Here is a 16,795-nt window from a genome sequence, read left to right on the forward strand (position 1 = left end):
CACACCAGGACGCCAGGTTTGAGCTGCCAGGAAATGGAGCCAGAGAAAGTTGAAAGCCAGAACTTAAGAGTAGTCAGAACAAGGAAATATTTCAAAGAATATCCTGCCATGGGAGGTGGAAAATGTAACATGCATTACTAGAAGTAATACAATAAGAAATTCACGATTGCCTCAGTGGGAACAGCTGCAGTATAATGGAAACCCTCCTGGAAATGGAACTCTACTAGAACTTGACTCAATGCCTATCCTGCCATTTGAATCCTGTGCACGGTGGGGTTGCTGTGAGTATGACATGCACTGAAGGTATGGAAAAGCACTCAGGCTGTGTTATATTGGCACATATTCTATTAGTGAAACAAATATAAAGACCGTGGACCAATAATCAGGAAGTGTTATGAATCAAAGACTGTGATTATCCAACTCTGTGCAACTGAGGTCCCCCAACACCTCCTCCAAAAAAGCACTTAGCAAAGTATCCCACACATACTAGGTACTGGTCATCAGACACCTGTCCCTTCCTTTCTTCTCTCACAGCATACCTGTTCCATCTCCAAGTCTGGCCTCCGACCAGTTCAAGGTGTAACCTGGAGGAGGCAGATCCAGTCTTCACAGATGAGGGACGAACATCTTATCTCTTTGCAATGTTCTGTCACAAATCTAGCATCCAGGAATGTATCTAAAACCATTTCAATGCTGTTTCTACTAGATGTCTTTCCTACTCTCAGAGACGTAGGAAAATCTCAACTGTTCTTGTCACCCAGGCCAGGGACGGACTAGGTCATCCTAAACCTGAAACACACCTGACCAGAAGTCCTCTCTAATGCAGACCCCTCCCAGCAGCAGCTGCTGTGAAACAGGAACTTCTGGGTCCTGCGGCTGCCCCGGGGCAGCAAGGGGGAGGCCCCTGAGGTACAGGAACTGGATGTGGGTGGAGAGGACCTGCTTGGGTTCCTCAGGGTCCTCACCTCATAGGAGGGAGTCCCTGTGGCTGCTGAAGCCCGACCTCTTGGCTCCTAATGCCAGTCACCAGTTGACTTTAAAGGGCCAGAATGTCAGGAGTGAAGTGTGACACACAGCAGGGATGTCTGCTGTGGCGGGTGGAGGGGGTTGGTCGGGAGGGGTACAGTTGTGCAGCAATGCTTGTGCCTGCTACCCCAGAATGGCCTCTGAGGGCTAGGACTGGCGCAGGTTGGGGGAATCACAGAAGATATGTGTGCACTTAGGAGAAGGGATGGGCACCCAGGAGCCCTGATCCTGAATCCTCCCAGGCTGTGGTCCCTGCCCTTATCTGAAGCAGCTGTGACGGAGATGAGTTTGCATTTGCCCAGTGGTTTGGCCAGCAGTGCCCTCTGGTGTGGGGGTGGGGAGAGAAGAGACGAGCTGGTTTTAGCTGTTATTTGGAATGGCTGTAACTCACGTTGGCGTGGGCGACCTGTCCTTCCAGGTGCCCGTGACTACTGAAGATGTGGCCATGTATTTCTCAGAGCAGGAGCGGGGCAGCCTGGAAGACTGGCAGGAGGAGCTCTGCAGGCACCTCCTGTAGGGGAATGAGACACTGGGCTCCCTGGGTAAGGGGCTGGCCCCTGGGGGCTTCCTTCGTTCCCGAAGTCTTTGGTTTTATTCCTTTATTGACTCAAATGAGCCTCGTGGGTCTGAGAGTCAGAAGCACTTTGAGATCATTTGATCAGCCCTCTGTCACCAGGCAGGTGGAAGGTATCCTTAATTCTCATTTTTAGCTTTTATGAAATGAAATACAGGGAGGTTAAATGCCTTGCCCGAGGTCTCATGGAGACTAAGTATGAATTGGCATGGGCTCCTCGCTGTACTGCCCTTCAGTGGCGCACGCCACTTACGCACACAGCTTCTCTCACTCGCCTGCCTGTTTATTCTGCTGAGCCGGGGCCTCCCCTAATTTATATTTGCACCCCTGGGACTCCCTGAGCTGTACTCTGCACACTGTGGTTTTTCAAGAAACTCCTCCTGAATGAAGGATTTTTTCTGGGCATGCTTTTAAGAGTGGCCCAGGTCTGGAACATAAGGTCCAGTCCCAGAAGGTGAAGTTCTTCAGGTTGTGGATAAAGAGCAAGTGTGGGTGTGCACGCGTACTTGTGTAAGACGGGATGAATCTAGATTTTGCAGCTACCCTGCTCCTGCTCTATCCCAGCTTGCACATCTGACTTCTCCCACTGCTTTAAGCAGGTAAGCAGTTGGCTTTTTGTCCCCTCCTCGGGAGGCTGAGGGCCAGGACAAACTGCCTTGCTTCCCTTTGCCTGGCCACAAAGTTCCATCTTCCAGAAGCGGGTCCCCGTGTGCTGCGAGGCAGTGCGGTGAGGTGGGGGAGCACATGGAAGGGAGGGCAGCAGGAGGCCTGCACTGCAGAGGACGGTGCACCAAAACGAGAGCTGACTTTCAGGGATGACTAACTCCCCCTTTTGGGCCTCAGTTTCCCCAACTGTCAAACGAGGAGGCTGGACTAGGTGACTCTGGGTTCCTCCCATCTTTCTTGGATTCCACTTCTTGCCCTGTGAGGGCAGCAGGACGGGAGCCTTCCTCCTGGCTTCATCACCACACTGCCAGCCTGGGGAATGTGGGACGCTCTGCTCTGCCCCAAACTGTGCTTTCCTCCGTGTGTCTTGAAGGGGGTCAGATCCTGCTCCAAACCCCTGGCAGGCACCCTCGCCCTTCAAGGCCTGCAGAGGCGAGCCCCATCACTGCCCTTATGGCAGATCAGGCCCCTTTTCCTCCCTCACAGACTGTGCCCCCACCAAGCTAGAGCTGCAGACCCTTGTGTGGAGGGGAAGAGAGGCGGGCAGCCACAGCCTGCCCAGCTCGGAGCCGGGCCAGAGCCCTCGGAGCCTGTCACCTCAGGATGAGGGTGGGCCCGGCCTCCCACCTTCGCCTGCTCAGGGCAATCTGGTGTCAGGGGTCCCCATTTGGAGAAACAGAGGCAGAGGAGGGTGGAGTGAACTGCTTGATGTGACACAGCTGACTGTTAGGGCCAGGCACACACGTTCTGGTGCCCAGGGTATGCCTGTGCCCCTTCCCACACCACACGTCCCTTTGGAGCTATCATTGTGGCCTGCGTGCGACCACTCTGGGAGCTTGGGGGAAGGACACGAGGCAGACCAGATACCCAGGACCCAAGATTGAGAAGGCTGTTGTAGAGCGGGCAGAATCCTGACAGCAGACCTAGGTTGGAGGGTGGCCTTCGCCTGAGACTGTCCCTTATCCAGATCTGTCCCCATGTCCCTTAGAGCCTGCCCTCTCAAACCCTCCTCATCTGTGCTCCAATTCCTGCTTCCTTCTGTCTTATAGGCTTCAGTCTCCTTGCAGGAAGGGACGAGTCTTTCTAGAACATCCTCAGCACCTAACACAGTGCCTGGCATATATGCGGGTAATAACTAGTGAGTGATTATTAAATAGACGATGAACCAAATAGGAGCTCAGTTCTCTTTATATTTCAAATAATAGCATTGGGTCCGATATGCAGTTTTCAAAGCTTTTTTTTAAAGCGAGGAAACTTTTATTCGAATGACAGCTGGAAACATATAACACAGGGCAAAGTGGGACCACTCTGGTTGAAGCAGGGGACAGGAACCCTGGAGCTCTGTTCTCTCAGAACACAGAGGAGCATGCCGAGACACCTGTTCCTTGCTTTTGAGACTCAGACATTTTACATGGGGAGAAAGGCCCACCTTTGAAGCAAGTTCTTTGAGTAGGTAAGGTAAGTCACGGTGAGCTCAAGCTGGGAAGAAGGTGGGTATTGATCAGGGTACTGAGTGGCTGGCATGTAGACAGATGCTAAAAGTAGCGTTTTTAGACTCCTGCAGGGCTGGGGCACAACTGAGGGCAGAGCCAAGTAAAGGGCCCCCCAGACAGTGCGGTTGAGATGGCTTTATTTACTGGATGCTTCCACAGCAGGCTTCTCCTACTGGAATTCTAGGTGTAGATGGGGGGTGGGGGGGCAGTGGGCAGGGGGAGGAGGGGAGGTGTTCTCCTTCAGTGGGTCTGGCTGGGGTCTGAGCATCGCAGTTTTAACATGTTCCTCAGTGGATTCTGATGCAGGTCCAGGTTTGAGAACCAAGCCTCGGGGATCCTTCTGAACAGACGCTAACCAGCCTCTACCCTTTGAAAGTGTTTGAGGAAAAACACGGGGCTTAAGAGACAAGCAAGCATACCACACTGTGCGCATCATCCTGCAGCTTGCTGTTTACACTTAGTGATGTGTCTTAAAACGTTTTACTGTCGGCGCGTTTTGATCGACTTCACTCTGAGAGCCTGGGCTGGCTGCATGCTGGGACTTTGGTTTCCAAGGCCCTGATTAATTGTGGAGCCGGCCTAGTGGTGGCAGCCAAGCACAGGTGGCCAGGCTGGCTGTCTCCCTAGCATGACTGTGTCACAGCTGCCTCTGTGCACCCCAGAAGGGGACAAGCTGTGCCCCTGTCATCCTAGGGACAAAGTCTGGCTCAGTGTTGAGCCATGTGGATAGCCATTAGATATTGGTGGCCTGGAGTCTTCTCCATTCATTCATTTAACAAAAATTGTGTCAACCCTGTGTCAAGCCTGGGGCGGGAAGGAGGAGCAGTAAGTATTCTCTCTTCTTAAGGTGGATCTTAAGAGATAGGTGCAGTTGGTGAGGTCACTTAGCCCTTGAAGGACCCTTACCCAAGGTCACTGTATTATGTAGGATATATGATTGGCTGCTGTAACAGAAACTAACAAAACAAAACAAAATAATGAAATAGTAGCTTAAACAAGACAGTGATTGGTTTCTCTCCCCTGACAGGGCTCCCAGTGTCACAGACCCAGGCTCCTTCCAGCCTGTTGCTCCACCTTTCCTAGGGTGTGGCCTTGTTGCCATGGCTCAAGACAGCTCACTACCATGGTTGTAGCCATTGAGGAGGAAGCAAGAAAGGGGAAGGAGGAGCTCTTTCCCATTAAGGACGACACATTTATTTACTTCTTATTTAATAAATACTTATTTAGTACTTATCATGTCCTTTACCAATATTGACCCATTGACATCTCATTACAACCTTTATTTTCCTTGTATTGTAGATAGAGAAAGCGAGGCACCGAGAGGCTAAACAAACTGTCAAATTTCACGTAGCTGTGGGAGGCAGAGCCCCTTGTGTCCCATTAGTCAGAACCAGCCGCCCGGCCACATCTACTTGCAGAGGAGGACCAGAAACATGGTCTTTATTCTAGGTGGCCATGTGCCCAGCAAAAAAATGCAAGAAGGGTGGCAGTGGGTGGGAGGATTACCGATGGCCTCTGTCCCAGCTCACGGCCTGTCATTTGCAGGCCAGGCTCCCCCAGCACCCCTGACAGCCCACCCAAACCTCTTTCCACCACATCACATGTCTGTGTTCTTAGAAATCCCCAGTATCTGTTCTGCCTTTACTGGAACTGGTAGTTCTGCTGGGAGTGGCTTGTGGTGTCTGGTCCCAGAGTGGGAGTTTGAGAGGAATGAAGTCTGGTGGCATCTGGTGCCCTCAGGGCCTCCTCCTATCTCCTGTAGCAACAGGCCAGCTGCATCTCCTGCAGGAGTTCTGCCCTGGATCAAGCAAGAGAAAGGGGCTTGTGGGAGGCACCAGCAGGGCCCATGGGAGAATGCCACCACACACCTGTGCTCAGGTAAGGCGTAGAGGGCTGCAGGGTGAACCCCTAGGCCTCAGGAGACAGGAGATCCCATTGGGGCCTCCAAGCACCTCCCACAGGGCCTTCTGCAGGAGTGTCCTGAATGGGGGCGGCAGCAGCCATCAGCCTACCTGGGTCTTCGTAAGTTTGCTGCATGGTGTCTTCGCACACAGCTGCTCTATAGGAGTCTCCTTTTATTCCTTAAACTGTTTCCTGACTGCATTTTATGAGCACGTCCGTAGCCAGCATAGCCTGGGCATGGCAGGGACTCGAGGCAGAAGACACAGGTCCCCCTCCTGCCCCAAGGAGTTTGCAGTTAGAAGGAGGGAGGAGACTAACACAGACAAACTGTCAAATAAGAAGAGAGAACAGCTGCTTTTGAAGCCAGAGAGCCCTTTGAGGATCTGCTGACAGTTGTGGGCCGTGTCCTGAGGGAAAGCACACAGGCTCGCAGGGTGGAGACAGGTGAAGGAGTCCGGTAGCTCCGCTGTGGTGTGAGGATGCCTCGTGGCCACGTGTGCAGTCGGGAGGGAACTGTCACCATGCCGGGCTTGGGAGGCTCCCCCGGGAGCTGAGACTGGAGTGAGGCCGGAAGCATAGGGCAGAGGCAGAGGCAGTGGAGGCCTTCTGGGTGGGGAGGCCCCTTGAGCTGAGGCAGAAATAGGGTGATCAGGGTGTTTGGAGGAGTGTTACAGAGAAGAGCATCAGGTGGATCACCAGCAGAATGTCAATAGGAAATCCAGTAGGCTGGGGCCACAGCGAGGGCCTTTAGTGACAGGCCCAGCCTTGAGCCTCGATGCGAGGAGAGCAAAGGGTTGGTGTGGCCTGGCTCCAGAGCCGGTGGCAGAGGCGACTCGCTCACTGTGCCTCTCTATGTCCCTGCCCAGCAGGAAACTGGCTGGTCAGCAAAGAGAAGAGCCCAGAGGGAGAGTCAGAGGGGCCAGAGCCAGCCTGGGCAGCTGAAGGGGGACCCGGCAAGGAGAGCTTAGCTGGTGGGAGAGAGGCGGGCACCTGTTGGGATCTGCCTGTACTTAGGGCACCCCCAGCACGGAGCAGCGTGGCCAGAGCTTTGCCGGGAAGGAGCTCTGTGCGCAGCACCGGCGCGCCCACCGCGGCCCGGCCCTTCGCCAGCGCTCTGCGTCCCAAGAACCTCGCGCAGCCGGCCACCCTCGCCAGCCTGCGCGGCGCGCACACCGCCGAGCGCGCCTACGCCCAGTGCGGCAGGGGCCGGGTCGCCCAGCCGACGCTCCCTGGCCGGCCGCTGTCTCGCGCGCGCGCGGCGGAGCAGCCCTGCCAGCGCGCCGAGGGCCGGAAGCGCTGCGGCAGCCCCTCCGCGCCGTGGCACCCCCTCCGCGCCGTGGCACCCCCTCCGCGCCGTGGCACCGGCGCTAGCACGCGGCCGAGCGGCGCCTCGCGCGCCTGGCCCTCCTGACCGTGCACCTGACCGTGCCCCCGACCTGGCCGGGCGAGCGCGCCTTCCGTGCGCCCAGTGTGGCAAGCGTCACCTGTCGCTCCTGGCTGGTGCACCGCCAGGGCAGCCATGCCAGCCAGGCCTTCCCGTTTTCTGCAGCTTGCGAGAGAGGCTCCCAGGCCAATGAGCCACCCGCGGGCCTCCTCCGAGGTGCAGTTTTGGGGAGGCCTCCCAAGGACCGTTCTGCCGTACCCGGATCTCAGGGCGCCAGGCCTGAGCAGGGCCACAAGGGGCGCCCCGGGAGCAAGCAGCTGAGTGGCAGTGATCAGGAAGGCCTGAGGGGCTCTCTGCTCAGCTCTCTCCCCCGTCTGAAGATGGAAAATGCGCGGTAGCACCTAGAGGGTCCCCTAAACGGGCAACTGGGGGTAGAGGGGCGCTTGGTGCCCCCGAATCCGCGTCTGCTAAGGGGCACGACTTGGCCGGGTCAGAGAATCTCTGTGCTGCCTAGGCCTCCAGGGAGGGCTGGTCTGAAGTGGCGCTTGAGGGGTGATGGCCTCACCTGCTCCAGGTGCTGCAGAATAGAGCCGGGGTTTCAGAGTCCCTGTCCTTTCACTGTGATACGACCGTATGGTGGGGATTGGGATTTATGAGTTCTATTACTCCCATGCTAGGTGCAGCGTGTGTGGAAATGATGACTGTGGTATTTGCTGTGGGAGTCCGTGCTCTGAGGGGTGTGTGTGTGTTAAACACATAAAGGGTTCGAATTCAGTACACGTTGGTCATAGTGAAATAGAGGCACATACACTGGTGTGGGAGAGTCAGGGATGTGCCCACAGGGGTGATGCTGCCTCCGTCTTAAAGAGTGAGTGTCTCAGGGGAAGAAATGGTCTCTGTAGAAGTCTACGTAGCATGAGCTGCGTGTGCAGGAAATAGGAAGTCACAGTGATTCGTTAAATCAACAAGTATTTGCCAAGTTCTGGGATGTGTGACGAAAAGGCAGACACAGTCTCCGATGTCATGGAGCCGGGTGAAAGGCCTTGCTTGCCCGCCTTAGGAGATTCAGAGTTATCATGGAGGCAGTGGGGAGCTGACAGAGGCCTTAAAAAGTCAAAAACGTAACACAAAATGGAAAATCTTTAGAGGAAAAACTCCTAAACCAGTCACTACTGTAATTTTGATGTCATTTTTCCAATCTTTTTTGTGTCTCATGCTTTTACACATACATATCTAAAATATAAATGTGTTCCACTGTCTGCACTTAAAATAAGCATTTTACATGCTGTTAAGTAATCTTTCCCCCCCACATCCTTCCTTTTCATACCTGTTAAAGTGAGTGATGGAAAACAGAAACAGGCCATGTCACTCCCCAGCTTGAACCTTCAAGGAGACCCATGGTGAGAATAATGTCAGCAGTCCTCAACTGCCAACCTCTCCCTTCTCGTCTGCTACCTCCTGTGCCTCAAACGTCCACCTGTGGCTGAGACTCACCTGGGGCTGAGACTCACCTGGGGCTGAGACTCATCTGGGACTGAGACTTACCTGGTGCCTACGTCATCATAGAGATAAAGTGCCTCTCCTCCCTTTACCCAGCCACACCCAGCCATGCTCCTGCCTCTGGGCCTTTGCTCCTGCTGGCCCCTGTGTCTGAAAGCCCTTCCCCTAGACATCTACATAGCTCACTCCTTCCTCTCTTCAGATGTCGTTCACTCAGCATACAATAGCAGCCCTCCCCTCTGCCCCGGCCCTTCCTCTTCCCCTTGCTCGGCCTATGTTCCTTCAGAGCACAGGTAGTCACCTGACGTGTCATTATTTGTTTGTGATCGGTCCCCTCCCCGAAAGTCAGCTCTTTGAGACTGGGGATTCTGTTTTGTTCCAGCTGTATGCCCAGTGCCTAGAACAGTGCCTGGCACATAGCAGGTACTTACTAAATATCTGAATGATTGAACAAATGTTTTGTGTCTTTTTCTACTAAAAAGTAAATTCTTTGAAAGCAACCATCATTTTCCTCCTCTCTGTATTTATCTTGCCTAGCACAGTGCCTGGCATACAGCAGGTGCTTAATGAAAGTTGAAGGATCTCTTAAAATGGCTACCTTCAATTGGGTGAATGTTGTTAACCATTCTTCTGTTACTGGGCATTTAGGGCTTTTCTGACTTTATAGGTAACAGAGTGACGATCTTCCTAGGTTCATTATTTTCCATGGATGTCTATCTCTTTAAAATAAATTCCCAGAAGTGGCGTAACTGAGTCAATATTATAAATACAGTATTGCCAGACTGCTTTCCGAAAAGGTTGTGGAGGGCTGAGGGTGTGGGAGGTCCCATTTTACCAGGCTTGCCGTCTCAGAAGGTTTGTGTTCAATAATAAACAAACACAAAACAACAACAACAAAAGTAGCTTATTGATCAGGAGAGGTTTTTGGAAGGCAATGGTGTGACCAGATTAATTTTGTAGATGTTAGGGGCTGAATTGTGTCCCCCCCCCAAATCTATATGTTGGAGTCCTAACCCCCAGCACCTCAGAGTGCATCGTATTTGGAGATGAGGCCTTTAAAGAGGTAATTAGGTTAAATGAGGCCTTCAGGGTGGGCCTTAATCCACTAGGACTGGTGTCTTATAAGAAGAGGAAGAGACACCAGGGACGCACTTGCACAGAGGGAAGACCACGTGAGGACACAGGGAGGAGGCTCCGTCCACTGCCAAGGGGAGAGGCCTCAGGAGAAGCTAATCCTGCCAGCACCTTGATCTTGGACTTCCAGCCTCCAGAACAGTGAGGAAATAAACTTGTGTAGTTTAAGCCCGCCAGTCTGTGGCCCTTTGCTGTGGCAGCCCGAGCAGATCAAGGCAGTAGGTGAATGCTGATGGCTGTGCAGAGGGCAGATGGCTTACAGGACAGCGTACACAGGCAGAGGCGGGGGCGGTGGGGGGCGGCGGGGGTGCAGTCGGGGACCCCGAACCTCTTCTCTCCGTGGACGCTCCACCAGGGTTTGCTGCATGTGCTGGAGGCACTCCTCTCTGCTTGCTGAGCCTGAGAAGGTTTCCGTCAGGACTGGCCTTTGTCATTCCTGAAAGATTCGCTGAACCTGAGCGATGTGCCAGGCACCATGTTGGCCGATGGGGTTGCAGAGGCAAAGGAAGCAGAGCGCTTGTTCTCCAGTGGCTCAGTCTAGCAGGGGACTCCTATAAACAAACAAGTTATCACGCTGGCACTAGAGCCAGCATTCTGTATGTTTAATTTAGGGTGCCTAGAAATTGCAAGTGTGAGTCCTTTTTTATGTATTTTATTATAATTTACACAAACAACTGGGTTTGGGAACTGTATTACTCCTAGTATCTTTAAAACATTGTGGACATTTTAATAACTTTTATATTTATTTTTTGTATTAAAAAGCGTACATGTTTATGTGGAGCATGGATGGCCAACAAGAGGGGGTGGAGGTGAGGGAGTGTCACAGAAATGGCGACACGTAGGCTGCACTATTTCTGTTCTTGTTACATTTTCTTCTTGTTTTTAGATTGGTAGTAAAGTATTGAAATAAATAATATATTTGCACAGTTCCAAATTCCAATGGTACAAAAGGGGTGCTTCTCAGCCCTGCCCCGCTCCCCTCCCTGCAGGCAGCTAACGTTGCCAGTTTCTTGTTTCTCTTTCCAGAGCTTTTTCAAGCATATACAAGCAGCTATGCTTTCTCGCCTTTCCTCCCTCCACTAACGGTAGCCTGCTATGGGGTACACACACTGCGTGCAGCTTGCCTTTTTGTTTCTTCTTGGCCGTCTTTCCGTATCAGTGCATAGAGAGCATCACCACTTTTTATGGCTGCCTATTAGTATTCAGTTGTAGGATGTGTCGTGATTCATTTCACCAATCCTCAGAGGAGGGGCAATGGGGTTGTTTCCAATGTTTGGGAATTACAAATAGTGTTGCAATGGAATAACCTTTCACAAACATCATTCCACAAATGTGTGCCTATATCTCTAAGTTTCCAGAAGTGAAATTACTGGGTCAAAGTTATGTGCTTTTGTAATTTTGAGAGTAATTGCCAGATTCCTGCCACGAAGGTGTTTCAGTGCATGCTCCTGCCAGCAACGCTTCAACGTGCCTGTTCCTGCACGCTCACGCCACCTCGGTGAGGCACCAGACTCTATCTGGCATCTTCAAGACGTTTACCTGGACTTCTCTGAGAAGGAGGCCTGGTGAGGAGGAGGAGCTGGAGGAGGAGCTGTCGTTGATGAAATCCCAAAAATAAGGGAGGATTGACCGGGCACCAGACTCTAGACTGTCCAGTTCACAGGGCTTGCTCTTGCTGTAAGAGTGACAACAATGGCAACATTGCAGCAACTTGTTGTTAAGCATTTGCTGTGCATCAGGTACCACTCTAAGGACTCTAAGCGGGAGTCAGCACATTTTTTCTGAAAAGGGACAGATAGTACCTATTTTTGGTTTTATGGGCCATATGATCGCTGTGACAACCACTCCCCTCTGCCCTTGTAGCAAGCAGGAAAGCCGCCACAGATGGATGTGAGTGGCTGCACTCCATTAAACTTTATTTGTGGATGCTAAAATTTAATTTTCGTATAATTTTTCAAGTGCCATGATATATTATTTTTTAAATAACAGCTAATTTTATTGAACACTTACTTTGTACCATTCCCATCCACCCCTTCAGCCACTTAGAAATATCAAAACCATTCTCCGCTCATGGGGCCGTACCCCCGCAGTGGGCTATAGTTTGCTGATCTCTTCTCTAAAGGATCTCATTGAATCCTCGCACTTGTAGGGCCTTTTATAATTCCCACTTAGCAGATGAGGAAACAGGCACAGAAAGGTTACAGAGAGAAAATATCTAAGTTCATACATTCCAGGATGTGGCTGCACTTGCTGATCACCACGGCGGCCCACGCAGAATGAGGAGCCGGCCACACTGCAGATGGGCCCTGCCCGCCCCAGGCCTCCCCCTTCCATGTGCTCCCTGCAGCCTCCCCCTCACCTGACCTCCTCCTGCAGGTGAAAGGCTGTGAGCAGGACCTGAGAGGGTCTGTCCACCTGCTGGCTTCCCTGTAAGCAGCCAGGTTTGTGTGGCGTGTGTGCTCGGCAAACAGGCAGCGTTCCTGACCGCGGGTGTCGGCTGTCCTTACCTTCACCACACACTGGGGCTGCCTTGATTTTCTCCTGGTCTGGGTTGAAGATTTCTTTCCCTTCGCTTACTCAGCCCTCCCCCTTTCCTTGGGGAGCAAAGGTCTCCAGAGAAAGCTGTTTCCTGGCCAGAGAAGCTGCAGCCCTGGCAATTCCAGGGACCCCTGCATGGGAGCCGGTCAGCAAAGCCGGAGGAGATGGTAAAACAGCCTGGAGGTGCGCAGCTGAAAGGGGCCAGTGCACTGTTCCCTCTACAGGCCAAGGGTCTGCCCTGGACGCAGGGCCTAAGCACCCCCTGCATGGGGGCTGGATCAGGTTCCTAGGGCCACCGGAGCAGACTGCCGCAACTGGGTGGCTTCACAACTGAGGCCTAGTGTCTCACAGTTCTGGAGCGTAGAAGTTTGAAACCAAGGTGTTGGCAGGGTCGTGCGTCCTCTGAGACTTTGGGTAGAACCCTTCCTTGCCTCTTCTAGCTTCTGCTGGTGGCTGACCATCCTTCGTGTTCCTTGGCTTATAGATGGTTCACTCCAATCTCTACCTCCATTGTCACCCTAATGACCTCATCTTAACCTGATGACATCTGCAAAGACCCTATTTCCAAATAACGTCATGTTCACAGGTCCTGGGGTTAGGGTTTCAACATATCTTTTTAGGGGACTCAATTCATCTCATAACGGGGACCTTGCCTCTTGGCAGACATGCACAGTGAAGGCACCCCCCGTCAGCACCAGATCTTGTCTCCCAAGTGGGCTATTATGTGAGTAAAACAGGAGGACATTGACGTGTGAAACCAGAATAGGGAGAAGGCACCTGCCCGGCTCCTTGACCTGCAGCCAGACGCCCTAAGCTCTAGCCCTGGCACCTTGGCGGGTCCCATTATCCCTTTTCTCTCTTGGACTTACACTCAGGGCCCACTTGGCTTATTAATTCCTTTGGGGGTCCTGCTGTGCTACAAACCACCCTCGGGCCTTGATACCCTCTCCCCAGGCCCCGCTCCCACCTCTCACCAACACTATGGGCAAATGCCATCCGTGAACCTTGTTAAGAGCTGCACCTGATTCCTTCGCTCTTCAGGCCATTTTCCCCTGGAGTTCCTTCCTCACCCGCCCTGTTTATTAAGCAAGCTCCTCAGAGTGCACGACCCTGTTCACAAAGGGAGCATGTCATTTCCCCAGCCTCTGGCCAGGATTCTAATTAGTGTTCTCTCTTCTGTGTTCCCACAGCACCTGGCTCACACAATGTTCTTATCATTTGTTGCCATGTCAGGTATTTCCACCAGGCTGTTAGCTCCTGAGGCCGAGAGCTGTGTGGTTGTTAGGGTCAGGCACACAACAGGCACCTACTAAGTGTTTGTTGGCTTAATGAGTGAGAACCATCAAGGAATCTGTGGCTGTGTAGGGCTTCCCATGCCTCTGGATAGCAGAAGTGATCGGTTGCTAGTCTTCCTTGATATGGCAGACTCAACTGACGAGGTCCCAGGGCTGCAGGGGTGGCCCCCTGTGGCCGTGTCTTGGCTACCCCTGACTTCCTTTGGAGTCCCTCCCTCCCTGTACTATAGACACATATTCTGAGTGGGAGCAGACACCTTCTTACATGACCTCACTCCTGAAATGGTTACACCACTCAGGGACCCTGACCCCTGGTTGCAGTGGTTGGTCATGGATAGGCACAGAGCCCAAGCCAGGCCAATCAGAGTCCTTCTCTAGAATTTTTCAGAATTAACCCTTTTACTGTCTGGCAACCAAGATGTAGAGATGTGAGCCTGGAGAGGTTGGAGATGAGGTGTCAGCAGCATAGAGAGAATGGTTTGAGAGATTAAAGCTGATTTAAGAGAGGACAAAAGAAGAAAGCTGGAGGGAGAGAGTCCTGATCACATTTGAGTTTCTGGAAGTCAGCTTCTTTTCTGACATTCTCACTGTTGGGACCCAATAAATTGTTTTTAAAATTTTATATCAGTTGAAATTTAATCTCTACTGCTGCCTGCCACTGTTAACACATCATAGTTCTAGGGGTGAAATGATCTTAGTAGAACCATAACTCCATCAGGGGGTACAGCTCAGTGGTAGAGCATTTGACTGCAGATCAAGAGGTCCCTGGTTCAAGTCCAGGAGCCCCCTTACATTTTGCACTTCCAGAACCCATCTTGGAGTTCATCTTTCAGGGCAGAGTATTTGGAGAGAGAGGTGATGAGAAATGGGAGATTTTCAAGGAGCTGAAGAAATGGATGCTGGGTACACAGACTCAACAGATGCCCACTAGAGGGAGTGATCAGATTGAAACTTGAAACAAAACCAACCTTGTCTGGCCCTGCAGTGTTTGGGTTGGAGGAGGATGAGACAGAGAGGAGAGACACTAGACTGGTATGCTAATACTGTGATGAGCTGGGCTGAGCATTGCTCCTTCTCAACAATCTACCTCCCCTGGAGGTCTAGTCCCACAGCCCTTGCAACCTTCTCATCCCCCGCCCTCATGCTGTGGAGAAGGACATTAACAAGAAAATAGTTTCTCTTTGTTGCTCTGCACATGAAGCTCAAGCCCAAAAGGGCCCTTGGCCTTGGATGCAGGGACAACTCCTGGTGCCCTGACATGAGGATGATGATCACATTGTCCCTTGGCAGGTATATCTGCAGTGGGGACAGTTCTGTGGACCATGAGCTCCTTGAGTGCCAAACTGGATTCTGAATCAGCCAGCACCCAGAACAGATGCGAACATGGTAGGCGTTCAATAAAAGGCAGGAACCAGACACTGGCCCCTCCTTATCTGACCTCCATCGTTTCTTACACACTCTCTCCCTCCTCCCTCAGGCTCCCCGCCCCCAACCTTCTCCAGGTGCAGTTCTGAGAAGGAGGCCCTTGTTGAAGGAGCTCAGGGAGAAGTGGGCAGGTGGAGATAGTTTAATTTGTCAGCACCAGGGTCTGAGGAATAAAAGCTTGTAGAAAAACAGTGAAGTTTTAAGGAGATACCCGGAGTTTTTATTTTGGGGTTCAACCACCTGGCCTGAGTTCTGTCCTTTGTTCTGCCCTAAACTCAAGTGAACTTTCCCATTTCCCACTTTGAGGAGGTGGGGGGCTCTTAGCATAGCTGTTCATACAGGATTTATTTCCCATTCATTCATCAAATATCTATTAAACACTTACTATGCCCCGGATTCGGGCTCAGGGCGGAGCATTCATAAGAGAAGTAAGGCAGGACTCCTGTCCTTAAGGGGCTTGTAGACCAGTGGGTGGTAGGTGGCCCTAAGCTAAGCACTGTGGCATATAAAGTAGGAATCTGAGACGCACACTTCACTATTGTTATCAGTAATACTGCCGCCTTTGAGGTCTTGATTTCAAACACAGTATCTGACCATGACCTTCTATCTGACTTTGTCAAGTCCTCTTTCCATTGCCCATATTACTTTTCACCATCCATCTCACCCCTCGTGTCCTCTCCCTGCTGCCCACACAGCTTAGATTCCATGGCCCAGCGCATCAACTCTCTTGCAATCCTCTTACCTGTTTGGCCCTCTCTCCCTGTGTTGTAGCTACTTGGCAAAATCACAACCCAGGTGTTCACTTAGTCCATGCCCACGTCTGAGCAGCCCGACAGTGCTGGGGAAAAATCACATCACACAACTGCAGACGAGATTCACCTGTGACCAGAATCACATGTCGGCCTTGAACACAGCTGGGGAAGTCCAACAGCATTATGTGATACACTTGCTTTCTCACTTTCTGAGACGGCTACTTGGACTCTTCTGTGCTCTTCTCAAGTCCTCAACGCTTCCTGCCTGTCTTCTATTGTAGTTAAATATCTTGACTATTCAGAAATTGGTGCTATCAGATGAGAACACGTCCACCTTCCTTTCGTCATTTCCAAACAACCAGTCTCTGACTGTACTCATATAATCTGCCTTCCCCTCTGTTAAAAAGAAGTGTTTTCATGCTCATCTATCAAGACCAATCTATCACTTGTGAATTAAATTCCCATCTTGCCTTCCCAAGGACCCCACTGCAATTGTCTTCTGTCTCCTGCATTGACATTTTCTTCCTCTCTATGGGATTATTGTCATAGGCATATAAGCATGCCTTAATATCGTCATCTTTCAAAAAGTCTCTCTTGATCCCATGACCGCTCCAGTTCCTGCCCAATTTCTCTACTCCACTTTCCCAGCAAAACTACTCAGAAGAATCGCCTATACTCACAGACTCCACTTCCTTACATCCCACTGCAATCCAGGTTTCAGGGTACCTGATTCATGAAAACAGATTTATCAAGTGCATCGGTGACCTGTATTTGGTCATTATCTTGCCAATGCCAGAGGCCAATTCTCTCTCCTCTTTTTACTTGGCCTCTCATACTTTTGCAACGATGACCACTCCCTCCTCCAAATGCATGAAGACTAAGCTTTCTAGACGCTGCACTCACCTTCGTCCTACCCCACTGGCTGCTATTTCCCAGCCTCCTTGGCCTGCTCTCCTCTTCCACCAGCCTTGAAATATTAGTCTACACAGGGTGGTGTCCTGGGCTCTCTTGTCACTTCTAACTCCTAATTCCTTGGCTTCAAATTCCATTTACATGCTGATGCCTCCCAGATTACATTTCTAGCCTGGAGCACTCCTTACCCTCCA

The 16,795-nt window shown here is 51.7% G+C and overlaps 1 non-coding gene across 1 annotated transcript; it reads left to right on the plus strand.

Moving 5' to 3' along the window:
- The first annotated feature begins 14,229 nt into the window (after window positions 1-14,229).
- Window positions 14,230-14,301, plus strand: TRNAC-GCA (transfer RNA cysteine (anticodon GCA)). Its single transcript has one exon. It is a non-coding gene; the product is annotated as a tRNA-Cys (tRNA).
- The last annotated feature ends 2,494 nt before the right edge of the window (window positions 14,302-16,795 follow it).

This window comes from Equus quagga, chromosome 8 (assembly GCF_021613505.1).
Source record: "Equus quagga isolate Etosha38 chromosome 8, UCLA_HA_Equagga_1.0, whole genome shotgun sequence".
Lineage (NCBI taxonomy): Eukaryota > Metazoa > Chordata > Mammalia > Perissodactyla > Equidae > Equus > Equus quagga.